Source organism: Coffea arabica, chromosome 9c, assembly GCF_036785885.1.
Source record: "Coffea arabica cultivar ET-39 chromosome 9c, Coffea Arabica ET-39 HiFi, whole genome shotgun sequence".
In the NCBI taxonomy this organism is placed as follows: Eukaryota; Viridiplantae; Streptophyta; class Magnoliopsida; order Gentianales; family Rubiaceae; genus Coffea; species Coffea arabica.
Window position 1 is genome coordinate 24,322,042 of NC_092326.1, and position 16,810 is coordinate 24,338,851.

Genomic DNA, 16,810 nt, shown 5'->3' on the forward strand with positions numbered 1-16,810 from the left:
AGGGATTCACCCAACGACGCAACTACATTTAGATTCGAGGATTCACGAGTCGAGGGATTCACCCAACAACGCAACTACATTTAGATTCACGGAAAAAATGTTTCACGCAAGTCACCACTCGAACGGCTAGTGTGATAAAGTACACACTGCTCACTTCGATGGATCAAAAACTAGTTTTGCAAGTATCACATTTCAAGTCAAGAAAGCACTTTAATCAAGTAGGAATAGAACAAGCAAGGACACTCACCAAGAGTGAAGTTACTGATCAAGCTGGGAATCAAAATCTGCGTCCTCGCTAAACCCTAAAATACCAAATTTTAACTATAAGTGGGCTATACTAGTTCTAGGATTACGTAGGAAAAATTATTCTTAGTATAGCTAGTTTATTTTCTTGGAATAATTCAACAAACCATGTAGTATTAAAACTAGTAAAGTACTTTGCAAAGTTTCTTTAATATTACTTTTCTAGTAAAAGTGTTACTAAAATAAATTTTTACGTGAAATAATGTTTCTTGCCGAACAAGTTTTCTGCACGTTTAATTAAAATCGCTAAAATCTCGTATTTTGGAAATTTCCTCTAGAAAACTAGCAAGGGACAGGTCTTAAAGAAAGGAAAGGAAATGAAACAAGACTTAGGGTTTTAAAAGCTAGAAAAATTATTTTCTATAACTATCAAGGCTAGTTTAAGCTAAAGGAAAATTGTCGGTTGGCAAGATTTAGGGCAAAATACTAATTACTGAATTTTATCGTTTAATACTAGCGAAAAATATTTTTGATTAGCTTGATCAAAATTGCTAGAGTTCACTGGGTCGAAACGACTTTCACAATTTCGATCCCATTTCGAAATCACATTATGGTTCAAATTTGCAAGCAAATCAAAATCACATTTTAATAGAAAATCCCTAGGGCTTCGTCAATCATTAGCCCTGAGTTTTTAATAGATTCACTTCTGATCAAAATGGAATAAATGACCAAGGCTTCGTCAATCATTAGCTCTTGGTTTTGGCAAGTTCATATCACATCACAGTTGAAGCAAAATAAATATAAAGCCTCCAAGCAATTCTAGCAGTTAATTTCATCACACTTTAACACTTGTATAAAATCATTCAAATGGCCAAGGGCTTCATCAATCATTAGCCCTTAGCATCCAACAATTATTTCTTATAACAATATAGCCAACATTTCAACCAAACTTTTATTGTTCAGAAACAAGGATAACTTAAACATTTTCCAGCAATTGTTATTCCAAACTATCAAGAATTCCATCTCAACATTTTAACCATAGTATAATCAAATTGTTATCCCAAGGTATACATGCATAACCCTCTTAATATTTCTTAAAGTGAAATCAATGGGCATAAAATATTTTACATCTTGAAACAGCAGTTTTGGAACTGAAATTCGCCAAAAGAAATCTGCAAAATTCCTTTACTATATCTATCAACACGCTTGAAAATTTTCCAGATCTACACTTCAACCTTTTTTTATTCAAACCTCCAAAATATCAAATGTTTCATAGCTAAACAACTTACACAGCTTAAAATATACATTTTTCATGCATTTCAAAGCCATTATATTCCAAGGAAAATTCCAGAAACAAGTTAAAATTTCCAAAAACAAACTAAAAATTCCTGCTCAAACCTCTCGGCTATCAAGAATTTTCCAGCACTTAGATGTTTATAAATCCAACTTTTCCTTGGCTAAAACATGGTATTAGGTACTCAAATTCTACATGCAAACACTTAGCTAGCTAATTAATATTTCTGGTTAAACAATCAGATTCGGTCAACAACAGAAATCATCCAAATTTCCATAAATTGGTTCGGCTAGCCTTGGATGAGGTTGCATGTATCGGATTTCTGTTTCATTATTTCTTTTCTTGCTTAACCGGCTATTGGGCTGCATGCAAAGCTTAAACACCTAGTTTCTAGTTAGTTAATCACAGTTGTAAGCTCAGATTACTTCAAATAAACAAGATTAAATCTGCAATTCCTAATCAACTCTCGGCAGAACCATTTTCTCCCAAACCAGATTTTCTCATGCTTTGGTTTCATCATCCAACTGCACAAACAATGCATGCATGTCCCTAGATGGCTCAATCTACCTCTGATCAATGCAATTTAGTCCAGAAATTACCTCACAGTGCAGCTTACTCACGTGGCAGAGCTGAAATTTTCTTCCTCTCGCTTCACCTTCTCAGATAGAACGAAAATGTAGCTCACTGCTCACTCTACTCTCCTTTCTCTTGCTCAGGCCGAGGAGCTCTCCCTCTCCTCACTACCGGTCGATGTTTACTAGGTGAAGAGGTGTTGCTGTTGTGGTTGGGGTGAGATGGTGGAGGTGAAGGTGCAGACGGAACTCATGCACGGCCTCTCCCTTTCTTCCCTAGGCTCACGGACAGAAACAGAAAAAGTTGCAGCTCGCGGTTTCCTTTCTTGCTCCAGCTTCTGATCAGAAAGGAAATGGAAGCTCTCTCTCTCTCTCACTTGGTCGATGATCACGAGGTGAGGTGTTGTGGTGAGTTGGAGATGAAATGGGGTTGAGCCGCGGTAAGGAAGGTGGAGTGTTTGAGTGAAAACAAATGCATCCGGCAGCAATGAGATGTTTGGATTTGAAGGCTGGCCAATGCAGCTCGATGGTTGCATGGTTATTTCCGGGATGGTGGAGGCTAAATTTGGTCTTTTCACATTTCGTCCTAATATCCACTTACGTCCTCGATTCTAACCTAATTCCAAAATTTACCCCAAATGCAATTTGGATACCTACTAGAATGCTAATCTTGCAAAATTCAATTATCGAGATTTTAACCTCCTAAGTGCACCCAATGTACTTGTAACGGTTTATCAAAAATATATCAATTCTGTGACGGCCCCACCTCCCCCTAGGGCGTACCCCAGGGTTCGGCGGGCCGCCTGCCCGACTCTCGCCGGGACTCAGTCGTTCACTAAAGTCCTCAAATGAATTACAAGAATAAACCTCAAATATACATCACATGGTCCACAAATATACATCCAAGTCTCCAATAATTACATGTCACAAATGCAGCGGAAACAAATTCCCAACTATACATCAAATGATTCCAAATCCAAAACTGTACGGGATATAGGTCATCCATTCATGTGAATAAGCACAACAAGTCCTGCCTTCACCTTGAGCCCTGTGGAGGGGAATAAAATATTTTTGGGGTGAGATAGAAGCTCAGCGAGTAACCAGAAAATCAGTAATCAAATCGGTTTAACAATATTTCTTTTCAATGATGTCATAAATCAAATGATAAGTCCAGAAACGATTACAGCATTTACAGAACATTAAATATGGAGTATCAATAATTCAAGAAACATGTACAATGGAAAGCGATAGTAACATTCATGAAAATGATACGTTCATTTTTTTATAAATAATCCCTCGTTCATCTTTTATTCGTTCATCTTTTTTTTTTTCCGGACGTTGGCCGGTCTCCACCCATCCGGACGTAGCCGAACTCCACCCATCCGGACGTAGCCGGACTACAAGGTAATACTCGAGTATACCAAATTCACCCAGGGTCACCATATCGTCCGACCGAGTCCGCTTCTGGCTCGAGTCGATCCGTAACGAAAGGCAGGGCCCAATTCAGCCAAACGGCTTACATTCATGCGCAACTAGCATTTAATCATTAATCATTGAAAATTTCATATTTATTTAGGTCGAGTGCGATAAAGTACACACTCGCCTAGAAAACTCGTTTTAACAATCATCGAAAGCACTTAACACGTTATCAATCAATAATAACAAGCCAATAAGTCAAGAATTACAGCAAACAAGGAACACTCATATGCAAGCACGCATGATATGCAAGAAAACAGTTCAAGAGTAACTTTGGAAACAGTTTAAAGGTAAATAATGCAAGAAAACAGTTCAAAGGTAAATAATGCAAGAAAACAGTTCAAAAGTAACTTTGGAAACAGTTCAAAAGTAAATAATGCAGGAAACGGTTCATAAATAACTTTAGAAATAGTTTGAGGTCACTCACCTCCATGGCTCAGAAACCATCCATCATATATCATTGCCTTGCTCAAATCCAAGTCTTAGATCACAAACTCAATGCAATTAAACCCTTTAAAACTTCGGACAGCACTTCCCCTAAATTTGCTTACTTTCCCAGCCATCATGGCTTCATTATATCTTCAGCCAGTCCCAAAGGTACACATACAACAACAAGTTTATCCAATAGCCATTCAGCAAGCTCCAAGTAATACGAGTACAATTCAAGCTAGGGAGAAGTTCGGAAATGAAAGTTAAGCTCAAAATCAGAAAAACAATTTTGGACGTCATTTTGCGGTAATGGTACCAAAGGCGTTACGATTGTCGGATGAAGGTGTAAGACCCACCATTTCGAAGCTAAGAGACAGGGCTACAATATTACAGAAGGTCACTCAACCCAGTTTCGAGTGTAACCAGGTCAAAAATGTAAGAAACTACACCAGAATCACAAAAACAGATTCACAGAACGCATTCTAGCGGAAACATCATAACTCAGGCTCTCCAAGTCCAAATCCAGAAATTCCAAAACCAGCTAATAGCTAAGAAACAGGGATAAATTTCATCAGAAGGCCTCAACAGCTAATTCAGAAGCAATCCTGACCAAAACAACCAATTACAGGCGCAATTCTTACATTCGGGTAAAACCAGAACAGCAATAGTAATTCCGTCTTTTCCAAGCTACACTACTCCGATTGACCTGAAATTTTGCAAGCACCTCTAAAATATCATTTCCTATAACTTTCATACCACTTAGTCCAGTTCTCACCCTAACTAGGTCAAAATTTCCAAAACAACTCCAGATTTTCCAGTTCGAAATTCACTGCAGAAATCAACTAGCAGTCTTGCTTTATTCACTCATATCTCAGTACACACAACTCCAATTCAGGTAATTCCAAAGCCATTTGAAAGCTAAGATACAGGGATAGAATTCTTAAGAAGACATCAACAACTAAATCAGTAGTATTCCCAGTCAAACTAACCAATTACCAAAGCTGATTATCAGTTTCGGACAGAAACAGGGTAGCAGGGGTATTTCGGTCTTTTCACAGGCTACCGAGCTCAGATTGAGCTGAAAATTTACAAGTAACTAGAAAACATCATTATATACAACTTTTATGTTTTGTGCTAAGGCCAATTCGGCCTCTAACCTGGTCAAACAGAAACGGGCAGAACTGAACCATAAGAAATCTCAATTCTGGAATTTTCTTAACAACCATAGAAATCACCAAATCTTCCACACAAACCCACAAAAGTGATATATAAACCATCATTAACCCTTATTAGCATCTTACAACATCAAAAATAATATTTCTACCCAATTGCTATAAGCTTTTACAAGAGTTCAAGGCTGCTTTACCTTCCAAAGGTGGGTTTACAAGGCTGCACTTCAAGAACCAAGTTCATTAGCTTTCTTTTGCTCTAACTCCCAAGCTTGTTGGATGGGTTGCACAAAACCAGAATTTTTTCTTGTTCTTTCTCTTATTTTCTCTTGGTTTTTCTCCCCTCTTTTCTCCCTAGAGCTGGCTGAAATTCTCCTTGTTGTTTTGGCCTTTGGTCTTGCTAAGAAGATATTAACTAAGTCCCTTGGTCAAAGTCCACTACCTTTTTGATTAGCCAATGAAAATTAAGCTTAGGAATATCATGGAACCTTTAGGAAGTCTAGCAACTTGTAATCAACCAAAGTCACACTATGGCCCAAACTTCTTTTAATCTTTACAATTAACTCCAATGAGTTGTCAAAAATATACCACATTTACCGCACTAGCGGGTCCCACGTCCATAATACACTTCAAACTTAACGTGGACTAACTTGTATCAAGAAAATGATTTGAAAACTATATTTCCTTATAAAAATGTATAAGAAATGAATATATTGAAGAAAGGTACAAAATTATAGACAAGGAAACAAAATAACGTCTAGAAAATATATTAAAAAAAAATTTTCGGATTCTCATACTCATACATTTCGGGGCGTCACAAATTCATCTTAATTCTAAGGTTCCTATTAACACTTAGCATTATTAACGCTTAAGATTAGCTATCGGAATTCAAAGAAATTAATTGTTATATCAATGAAATAATTTACCTTTGAAATATGAATTTAATGTAACAAAACTAGGAAATTTAATAATTTAGCACAATGCTTTCGTTTTGCACATAAAATTTATTTCTACGCACTTATTTAAAAACAATTAGACTTAATGCTAAAATTTATTAAAGAATTAAAAATGCAAATGAAATATGCACTGATATTTATATATATGTTTTCAGGGTTCTCACATTTAGCCTCTTATTTGATAAACTAATCTCATTAACTCTACCATGACACATTAACTTTTGCAATTTAGCCTCGTATGTGATAAAGAAAGGTTTTATTAATTCTATTATGGCACCCTATGCTTTTACACTTTAGGTTGTGTTTATCATTAGCAAAATGAGGAAGGTATTGTATAAAACAATATTTACGTATTTGCTAATTATTCCAAACATAGCTAATACCTTGTTATAAAGTTAAAAAATATCATGAATTCATTATTTAGTTCTCTTGACAACATATGGGAAATTACTGATTAACATAGTGTGAAAATAATGGAAGAGAATAATAAAATTTAATATGAAATTAAGTAAAAATCTTGACAATTCCATGACTGGAGTTTGTTATGTTTTACAATTGACAATAATCAAATTGTTTATGGTTTATGAATCAGTACATGTATCAAATAGATTTAGTGTTTCATGCATGTATTAGAAAACCATTTTGGTTATTTGATCAACTAGTTTATTATTAACTAGTAAACCAATTGCATGACTGGAGTTTATTATTAATTACAATAGTCACATTGTTTATGGTTTATGAATTGGTACTTGTACCAAAAACATTTAGTGTGTCATGCATGTATTAGCAAACTATTTTGGTTATTTGATCAACTAAATAGATTGGTAGGTCTTGTCAAACCATAATTCGTACATAATTCATAAAATTATTAAATTAATACCAAAACTATTTACATTAAAAGATTTTTTTTGAATCATAAACATATTTTTAATAAGCTTTATAGTTTTTGGACATTAATTTTTTGTAGAGCATAAAAAAACATGTGTTAGTAAACAAAATTATCAAAAAACACTAAATTTTCATATTCTAAAGTTTTAATGCAACAAATAAAGTTTTAATACAACTTGTGAGCTAAAAACTCAAAATAATAAACAACTTTAATTACACAAAGATGTAGAAAAGAAAAAGAGAGATACTAGAGAAGGCGTTGTTTTTGTAAAGAAAGGTCCAAATATTTAGTACAAAAGTCACTTGAAAGCGTTATTTTTTGGCTGAAGCTAAAATGTAAGTGGGAAGCTCAAAATTGGAGTAGAGGCGGGGGAAGCTGAAATTTGGAGTAGAGGCGGGCGAAGCTCAAAATTGAACAAAATTGAACGAGTAGAGACGAGTAAACAAAAGAAGCAGAAACGACGTCATGTTAGCAAGAGTTAAACAAAAACACTCATAACACTTAGAAAAATTTCGGATAAAATTTGCTTTCTCCCTTCTTGCCAACTTCGGACACTACATCTTCTCCTTCTTTCCACTATCATTTTGCTGAAATTATCCAGAAAATCATTTTAACCTACGATTTTCATCTGTAATTTGAGCTACCCAAAAGATTTGTGTAGCTTTAGTGGAGTTGTAGATAGCAAAAATCCCTAATTCCGTCGCCGCTCTCCATGTAGTTACCGTTATCCCTCTTGAGAATGAAATGGAGGCCGACGCCAACTCCCTCCCTCTGCCTGGCGTCATGAAAGCCCCAATCCGGCCAGACATCCTTCAAGACGTCCATTGCGCGACATCTCCAAGAACTCTCGCCAACCTACGCCATCTTTAGGTCCGCTGGCCACCAGACCTTTGTCAAGTATTGGGGTACTGGTCGCACAGTTTCTTGTATCTCTCGTGTTCCTTGCGGCGGCACTCACCATGAAGGCCAGGGTGCCTATGGCAACATATGCCGCGGCGGTCGCATGTTTGCTCCGACCAAGATCTAGCGCCATTGGCACCGCAAGGTCCCAGTCAATAAGAAACGGTATGCCGTGGTTTCTACCATCGCCCCCTCTACAGTGCCTTCCCTTGTCATGGCCTATAGCTACCGCATCGACTCTGTCCTGCAAATCCTGTGACACCCTGAAAGATAAGTGTGAGAACCCGAAACATTTTATATATTTCGAGACATTACTTTGTTTCTTTGTCTATAATTTTATGCCTTTCCTCAATATATTAATTTCTATACATTTTTATAAGGAAATATAGTTTTCAAATCATTTTCTTGATACAAGTTAGTCCACGTTAATTTTGAAGAGTATTATGAACGTGGGATCCACTGGTGCGGTAAATGCAATATATTTTTGACAACTTGTTGGAGTTTTGTATTCAGTGATATTATTTTACAAGCTACTAAGAGATAATTAGATGTTACCTATATGGATTAGTATTGGAGACAAAAAGATAAGTTTAAACCAAAAGGTGACAAGTGTCACCATCCAATTCACCCTTGGACTTTTGACCAAGATATTTATATCTTCTTAATGCTAATTTTGATCAAAATATTTCTTCATTTTAGCTCCTCTTGGCCGAAATTCTTGAGGGAGAAAAGAGAGGAAATACTTCATCTTGCACTCCAATTTCTTGGTTCAATCTTGAGTTTTAACCGATAGTTTTGGAAACTACACCATACAAGTGTTTATTAAGGAGGAACAAAGGTGTTGGTGGAGTTGTTTTGGAGGAGGAAAGATTAAGCTCCTACCTTTCTTGTGGTTTTAAGGTATTTTGCCAAGAACATCCCCTTTACATCAATTAATTGCTTATTAGTGGTTTTTAGTTGTTTTAGATGTTGTTTTGTGGAAGATTAGCACTTGAATGCATGAATTTCATATTAGGGTTTCTTTTTTTCCCAATTCTGCCCGGTACTATTACACCTAGTTAGAGGCCGAATTGGCCTCAGCACAAAACATAAAAGTTGTAGAGAATGATGTTTTATAGTTGTCTACAAAATTTCATCTCAATCGGAGCAACGTAGCCTGTGGCCCTGCTGTCCTGTTTCTATCCGAACATGCTAATCAGCTTCTGTAATTGGTTGTTTTGACCAGGAATACTACTGATTTAGTTATTGATGTCTTCTTAACATTTATAGCCTGGTACCTTAGCGTTCAGAAGGCTTGGGAATCACTTAATTTGGAGTTGTAGGTGCTGAGATATGATTGAATGAATCAGGACTGCTAGTTGAACTACGAACCAGAAAATCTGGGGCTGTTTTGGTAAATTTGACCTAGATACATTGCAAACTGGACTGAGTGGCCTTCTTCAAAATTGTAGCCCTGTGTCTTAGCTTCCAAATGGTATAAGTTGCACCTCAATTTGATAAGTGTAGCTCCAGTTGTGTCTATTCCGCAAAAACCCATCAAATCTGTCTTTTGTTAAACGTCATTTCCGCATATGTCCTCGCTTGATTTGGTAATCATATGACTTGGAGCCTATGGAATGGCTATTGAAATGAGATGATTCTGTATATGACTTTGAGTTTGTGATTTAGGGCTTAGATTCGGACAAGGTAATGATATATGATGGATTGTTCCTGAGCCGTGGAGGTGAGTGACCCTAAACTGTTTCCAAAGTTACTTTTGAACTGTTTCTTGCATTATTTACTCGACTGCATATCATGCGTACTTGCATGTGAGTTCATGACATGATTTGGTTTCACTGAGTTTTTGGGAAGTCTTGAACTAAACACCAACGTCTCCACCTCTGTTCATTTGGAGCAAATGGCTCCCTCTTACTGATATATTTGAGCGTTGGGTGTTTAAGTGCAATGATTTCACTGGCTCACAAGAGCAATATATGTACATTTAATCCTTGATTCATGACATCATTGAAGTGCATTATCTTGAAATATATTTGCTTACTGATTTTGCTGGTTACTCGCTGAGCTTCTAGCTCACCCCAAAAATATTTTATTTCCCCTCCACAAGGCTCGTGCGGAAGGAAGGGCTTATAGTGCTTATTCCTGTGATCGGATGGATTATTTCATGTGTACTTTAGATTTGGAATTCCTCCTGTATAATAGTTGGGATCAAGGATCAGAGTGGCGCAGCGGAAGCGTGGACGCTTCGCTTTTGATATGTAATTTTTGGAGAATTTGATGTATATTTGAGATTTATATTGTAATTTGTTTGAGGACTGTAGTGAGTGACTGAGTCCCGACGAGAGTTGGGCAGACAGTCCGCCGACCCCTTTGGTTCGCCTTAGGGGAAGGTGGGGCCGTCACAGGGTTTAGGGTCACTCACCTCCACGGCTCAGGAACCATCCATCATATATCATTACCTTGTCCGAATCCAAGCCCTAAATCACAAATTCAAAGTCATATACAGAATCATCTCATTTCAATAGCCATTCCATAGGCTCCAAGTCATATGATTACCAAATCAAGCTAGGACATATGCGGAAATGACGTTTAACAAAAGACAGATTTGACGGGTTTTGACGGAATGGACACAACTGGAGCTACACTTATCGGATTGAGGTGTAACTTATGCCGTTTGGAAGCTAAGACACAGGGCTACAATTTTGAAGAAGGACACTCAGTCCAGTTTGCAATGTATCTAGGTCAAATTTACCAAAACAGCCCCAGATTTTCTGGTTTGTAGTTCAACTAGCAGTCCTGATTCATTCAATCATATCTCAGCACCTACAACTCCAAATTAAGTGATTCCAAGGCCTTCTGAACACTAAGGTACCAGGCTATAAATGTTAAGAAGACATCAATAACTAAATCAGTAGTATTCCTGGTCAAAACAACCAATTACAGAAGCTGATTAGCATGTTCGGATAGAAACAGGACAGCAGGGCCACAGGGTACGTTGCTCCGATTGAGCTGAAATTTTGTAGGCAACTATAAAACATCATTCTATACAACTTTTATGTTTTGTGCTAAGGCCAATTCGGCCTCTAACTAGGTGTAACAGTACCAGGCAGAATTGGGAAAAAAAGAAACCCTAATATGAAATTCATGCATTCAAGTGCTAATCTTCCACAAAACAACATCTAAAACAACTAAAAACCACTAATAAGCAATTAATTGATGTAAAGGGGATGTTCTTGGCAAAATACCTTAAAACCACAAGAAAGGTAGGAGCTTAATCTTTCCTCCTCCAAAACAACTCCACCAACACCTTTGTTCCTCCTTAATAAACACTTGTATGGTGTAGTTTCCAAAACTATCGGTTAAAACTCAAGATTGAACCAAGAAATTGGAGTGCAAGATGAAGTATTTCCTCTCTTTTCTCCCTCAAGAATTTCGGCCAAGAGGAGCTAAAATGAAGAAATATTTTGATCAAAATTAGCATTAAGAAGATATAAATATCTTGGTCAAAAGTCCAAGGGTGAATTGAATGGTGACACTTGTCACCTTTTGGTTTAAAACTTATCTTTTTGTCTCCAATACTAATCCATATAGGTAACATCTAATTATCTCTTAGTAGCTTGTAAAATAATATCACTGAATACAAAACTCCAACAAGTTATCAAAAATATATTGCATTTACCGCACCAGTGGGTCCCACGTTCATAATACTCTTCAAAATTAACATGGACTAACTTGTATCAAGAAAATGATTTGAAAACTATATTTCCTTATAAAAATGTATAGAAATTAATATATTGAGGAAAGGCATAAAATTATAGACAAAGAAACAAAGTAATGTCTCGAAAATATATAAAATGTTTCGGGTTCTCACACTTATCTTTCAGGGCGTCACAAATCCCCTATGCGATCTCCGATTCTGCTGAGGCCATGGAGAAAACCTCCAATGCTATCAGTCTTCTCAAGAAAATTGGGGCTTACCTTGATGCTGAGAAGGCTAAAGACTGCCAGGGTATCCGCCCAGGAAAGGGTAAGATGCTTAATTGCCGCTACATCTACAGGAAAGGTCCTCTGGTTGTGTATGGTACTGAAGGGATAAGCTTGTGAAGGCCTTTCGCAAGGTTATCAGATATCATAAGTAGTAATTTCTTGTTATCTTAGACTTCCTTTTCAGGTATCAGATCTTGATTTTCATCTCCGAAAGTTCTTTGGAGGTAATCCCTCTCTCTTTATTATGCTCACCTGAACTTGTATGCAAAAAAGATAACAAAGATAGAAAAAGAATGCCCGCAAATCAGATGATTTTTTAAAGAAAAAGTTGTTAGAGATTGCCGTAGCATTAAGATCATCAATTGCTTGGAAGAAATATACATGAATCTTGATACTCTGAATCATGGTAACATACACTGACCTTAATTTTCCTGATGGCAATATCATGTCATTTACAGTTTACACCATAGACAAGTTCTTTGATATCTATTTATTCTACAATGAGTAGCAGGTGTAGTTTGTTTAACCAACATTTTCTATCTAAAGCTGTTTTGCACGCTATCAGCATTCAGAGAAGGCATATACCTTTCCTATACTAAGCTGTTTTGCATGCTTGGAATGTCTTGTGTTTCTTTCTTTGACTTATGATATCCCTTTGCACGCAGTAAGTTTGCCTGTCCTGTATGATGGGGTAGTACTGTAATGATTGTTGAAATTGGTAGCTATAAATCCACTGTCTGATGAAAATTGTGATGTGCTTCACCATAGTACTATAGTAGTGCAAACGTCCTCTATGCCCTTCAAAAGGGGTATGTTTTGCCCATCCAGCCTTTCTGTTACCTAGAAGAGCATTAGCTTTGGCAACATCAGCCTCTCTTTGATTCTCAACAAAAGTTCATTCATCCAACTAGCAGCATTAGCACCATTTCATGTTTAAACTGGTGGTCAGAGAAGCTTAAATAACCAATTCTCTTCTCCATTTTTAGGTTAAGGAGTTTGCGAGAAGATTAATTGAAGAGCAGGAACATAACTTAGAGGATATTTCACTTCGTTAGAAGGTGATGCTTACTCTCTTTCATATGTTTCTTCCACAAAGAATATTAGAAAGTACACGTTGATTCCCTTACTCCCTTGTGCGTAATAGCTTTGTTAACTTGGCTTTGTTGCATTTTTTCCAATTTGGCAGGAACTTCTCACCCATACAGGTAACTTTCCTTTTCTTTTTAGATCCAGCACCTTACAGTATTGGAGTTCAACTAGCAGATTTTGGAATCTTTTAGTTATTAAATTATTGTAGATTTACATATTCTAATTGATATAAGATTTTTACAGTAGTAACTTTGACATTTTAGGTAGAATTGCACTAAAACTGCATTTACACAAAAGAGGCCACCATGTATAATTAGGTTTCATTAATTTCCTGGCTGGTATGATACCAAAGATAAATACACTTGAGTCCCCTGTTTTTACTTTGTAAATTTGCTAGAGATTTGACATTCAATCGTTTGTTCATTTATTTTCAAGGACTGGAGACAATTTTGTGATGGTAATGGTGCTGAAAATTGGAAAATACTGTAAAATAATTTTGAATTTACAAAGTTTGTGTTCCTTTAATATTTACAAAGGTAAACATCAACAACAACACATGAAATTATACTTGGGTCTTGTTTCTAGGATTTCTATTTTAAAGAAGTTTTGAGTGTATTTTGATTAAGTCAAATACTATAAAGACTATTAATGCAAACAAAATTGAATTATCTTGAACTTTATTTTTTGTTAGAGAAGCATCAAGTGGCATGACATGGGAGGAGGTACTTGTGAATGGGGAGAAGAGAAGCATGTTTTCTATTTGGAATTCTTTTCAATAAGCATGTATTTATAATGTCGGTGTCTGAAAAACATGATATTTTCTAGTTTACTATGAGAACTTATAATTTACCTAGATGCAATGAGTTTGGGGTGCAGATTCAATACAAAATTTACTAAGTTGGTGGGGTCATTTTTTTATTTATAGAAGCCACTCTTTAAAATTAATTTGTCAATTATATCAAGTTAATTTTGGTTGAAATAACCCTTAATAGTAGAATTGAAACAAACTTGACTTTATTGATCTCTAACGAGGTATTTTGGGGGGATTTTATCTATATTCTAATTAGTATGTTTTGGTTGAAACTCTTGTTTGACTGATTCTTTTGTCTCTTATCATATTGACTTAATTGGACTTTTGTTCAGTATGACTATTCATTCAAATTCAATAGTGTATGCTTGTAATGGCATATTTTTTGACTGAAATTGATTCTAATGCGTATGATACTTTTCTTTCAATGCAGTACAATGCTATTAAATGCTCTTGAGGAGATGAAAAAGGTTGGCTTTTGGATATGCTCATGAAGATTACTTCAGTTTGACACAAATTGCTGCTTTGTCTATGTTTTTGTTTGGAAAGAGTACTTTGTTTTTTTGGATGCGTAATGGCTGTTACTAGTTGAACTGATGTGAACTTAGTACTCTATTGTTTGGATGGATAATGGCTGTTAGTACTTGAACTAATGTGGGCTTTGGAACCCATTTTGGTTAATGTGTGTTTTGATGAATTTAGAGATGTTTATAACCATATATATATATTTAAGGGTTCCACAATTTTCTGCTATGGTTGTTGAAAATGCAATAGAAGTAGGCTTTTTATGGCAAATTTCAAACATTTTAAACAAAGTTCAGTGACTACATTAGGGAAGGTTGTCACTAGCTACAAGTTCAACCAATGACAACAATTCTTGTCACTAATGAATAGGATTATAAGTGACATGTAAAAGTCATCATTGCAGATATGAAATTTTTGACGACTTTTACATTATCTATGACAAAAATACAGGTGAAGCAATGACAAGAAAAGTCGTCACAAAATGGTTTTAGTTAGTGACGAGTTTTTCTTTATCATAGAATAATATGATTCTGTGACGACTTATCTAAAGTTGTCACATGGACTCATTTGTGACATAGAATCTGTGACAACCACGTGACAACAGAAAAAGTCGTCACTTTCTCTTTATAATGACAACTTTTTGATTTTTAATGACGACATTTGGTTGTCACAAAAGCCTAATTTTCTTGTAGTGGGTTGTAAACTGTTTTATTTGAAATGAGTGAGTGAGTCCTGATGAGAGTTGGGCAGGCAGTCCGCTAACCCTAGGGTACACCCTAGGGGAAGGTAGGGTCGTCACAGAGTTATCCCTTCGGTTATATCTGAGAATGAGAACATGGATCTTCAACAATTTCCCACGGAGGAGGAGGTCAAAACAGTGGTTTTCCAAATGAATGGTGAAAGTAGTTCAGGCCCAGATGGATTTAAAGGTTCTTTTTTCACTTCTTGTTGGGATATAATAAAGGGTGACGTTGATCGGGTTGTTTGTGATTTTTTTGTTGGAGCTAAGCTGCCCTGGGGATATACATCTAAGCTGCTGGCTTTGATTCCAAAGATGCCAGGGGCGTCTTTTTTTTCTTCAGAATTTCATCCAATCAGTTTGTGTAACTTTGTGAATATGATAGCCCCACCTCACCCTAAGGCGAACCAAAGGGTTCGGTGGACCACATGCCTAGCTCTCGTCGGGACTACGGATCGGGAACAAACGTAAACCCTACCAACCGCTCAAGGAACTTCGAGAAGATAAACATTTAGAACCCAGTTGAGCCGAACTAAAATATATAATCAATCTTTAGTACAACGCTCCCACGAAAAATCAAAACGAAATGGAAGTGCCGCCAGAACTACTAAGCTAATTACATCCTGAAAAACTTGTTCCGAAAGATATTATAGTGCTCGAGCGCTACAACGACCGTTAAAAGAAACGAAACGGAAAATGAAAACAAGCCATGGATGAACAGTGACTGCCATGTCACAATCCGGCCGAAACCCAATCGAATACAGATAACGTTATATAACTCTAGAGAATAACATTTCCAAACCAAATAAAATGCATGAACATGATTAAACGATTTTATATACATACGTTTGTAATTTACAAATCGAAAGGGAAATATTTGGATCAAGGTACATTTAGGGTTTTCCAACTCCCGAGGAGCTAAACAAAAGAGTATTTACACTAGCTCATTTCATTCTTCAAAACATCAAAGTTCCAAAAAATGGTTCCTTGTAAGGAAAACAAGGATAACGGAACGGGGTGAGCTAGAAGCTCAATGAGGTACCAAAAGTATAAACAGTAGAAATCATGAGAAAACACTTTTAAGGCACATGTACAGATCAAATAAGAGAGATGAACGAACACCACAATTTAAAGGATACATGTGAGGACTCGCAAAAAAAAAAAAAAAACTATTATTTTATGCCTAATTTATGGCTTAATAAATTATTTAATTGGATTTTATTTCCAAAGAATATTTTCTAGTCTTATTAGACCTAAATACATGGTAATATAACTTCGTTATATTTTTAAAATGATTCGTTTCGAAAATTAATTTCCTAGAGCGCGTTTAGTAAAAATAGTGAATAGTACTTGGAGATTTTATCCGCGTTTTAGCACGATAAGCTTGGAATATTGGAGACTTGTACCATGGACCTAAAATAGGTAATTTTAAGCATAAATATTCAAGTGATAGTTAGTAGTGCAATCGTTATAAGAATTTTTCGAAAGTTTCGCGTTATAGCGGTAAAATGGGCGGTACGCGTTTTCACACGCGCGACTTTATTTGAGGAACTTTAGACCCTTGTTTCGAGACAATTAAGAGTGAATAATATTTATATTAACATGAGTGCATTAGAGGTTTAGTGCACTAGTGAACCAAACGCGCGAGAAAATCGAGCCTAAAAACGTGCCAAACGAGCCTCACAAGAGTTGACTTTGGAGCAATTTTTCACCACACATTTTATCTTCTTGGAGAAG

At 36.2% G+C, this 16,810-nt stretch overlaps 1 long non-coding RNA gene across 1 annotated transcript; it reads left to right on the forward strand.

The window, feature by feature from the left end:
- The first annotated feature begins 12,887 nt into the window (after window positions 1-12,887).
- Window positions 12,888-14,506, forward strand: LOC140014393 (uncharacterized). Its single transcript, XR_011821163.1, has 2 exons — window positions 12,888-12,970; window positions 14,243-14,506. It is a non-coding gene; the product is annotated as an uncharacterized lncRNA (long non-coding RNA).
- The last annotated feature ends 2,304 nt before the right edge of the window (window positions 14,507-16,810 follow it).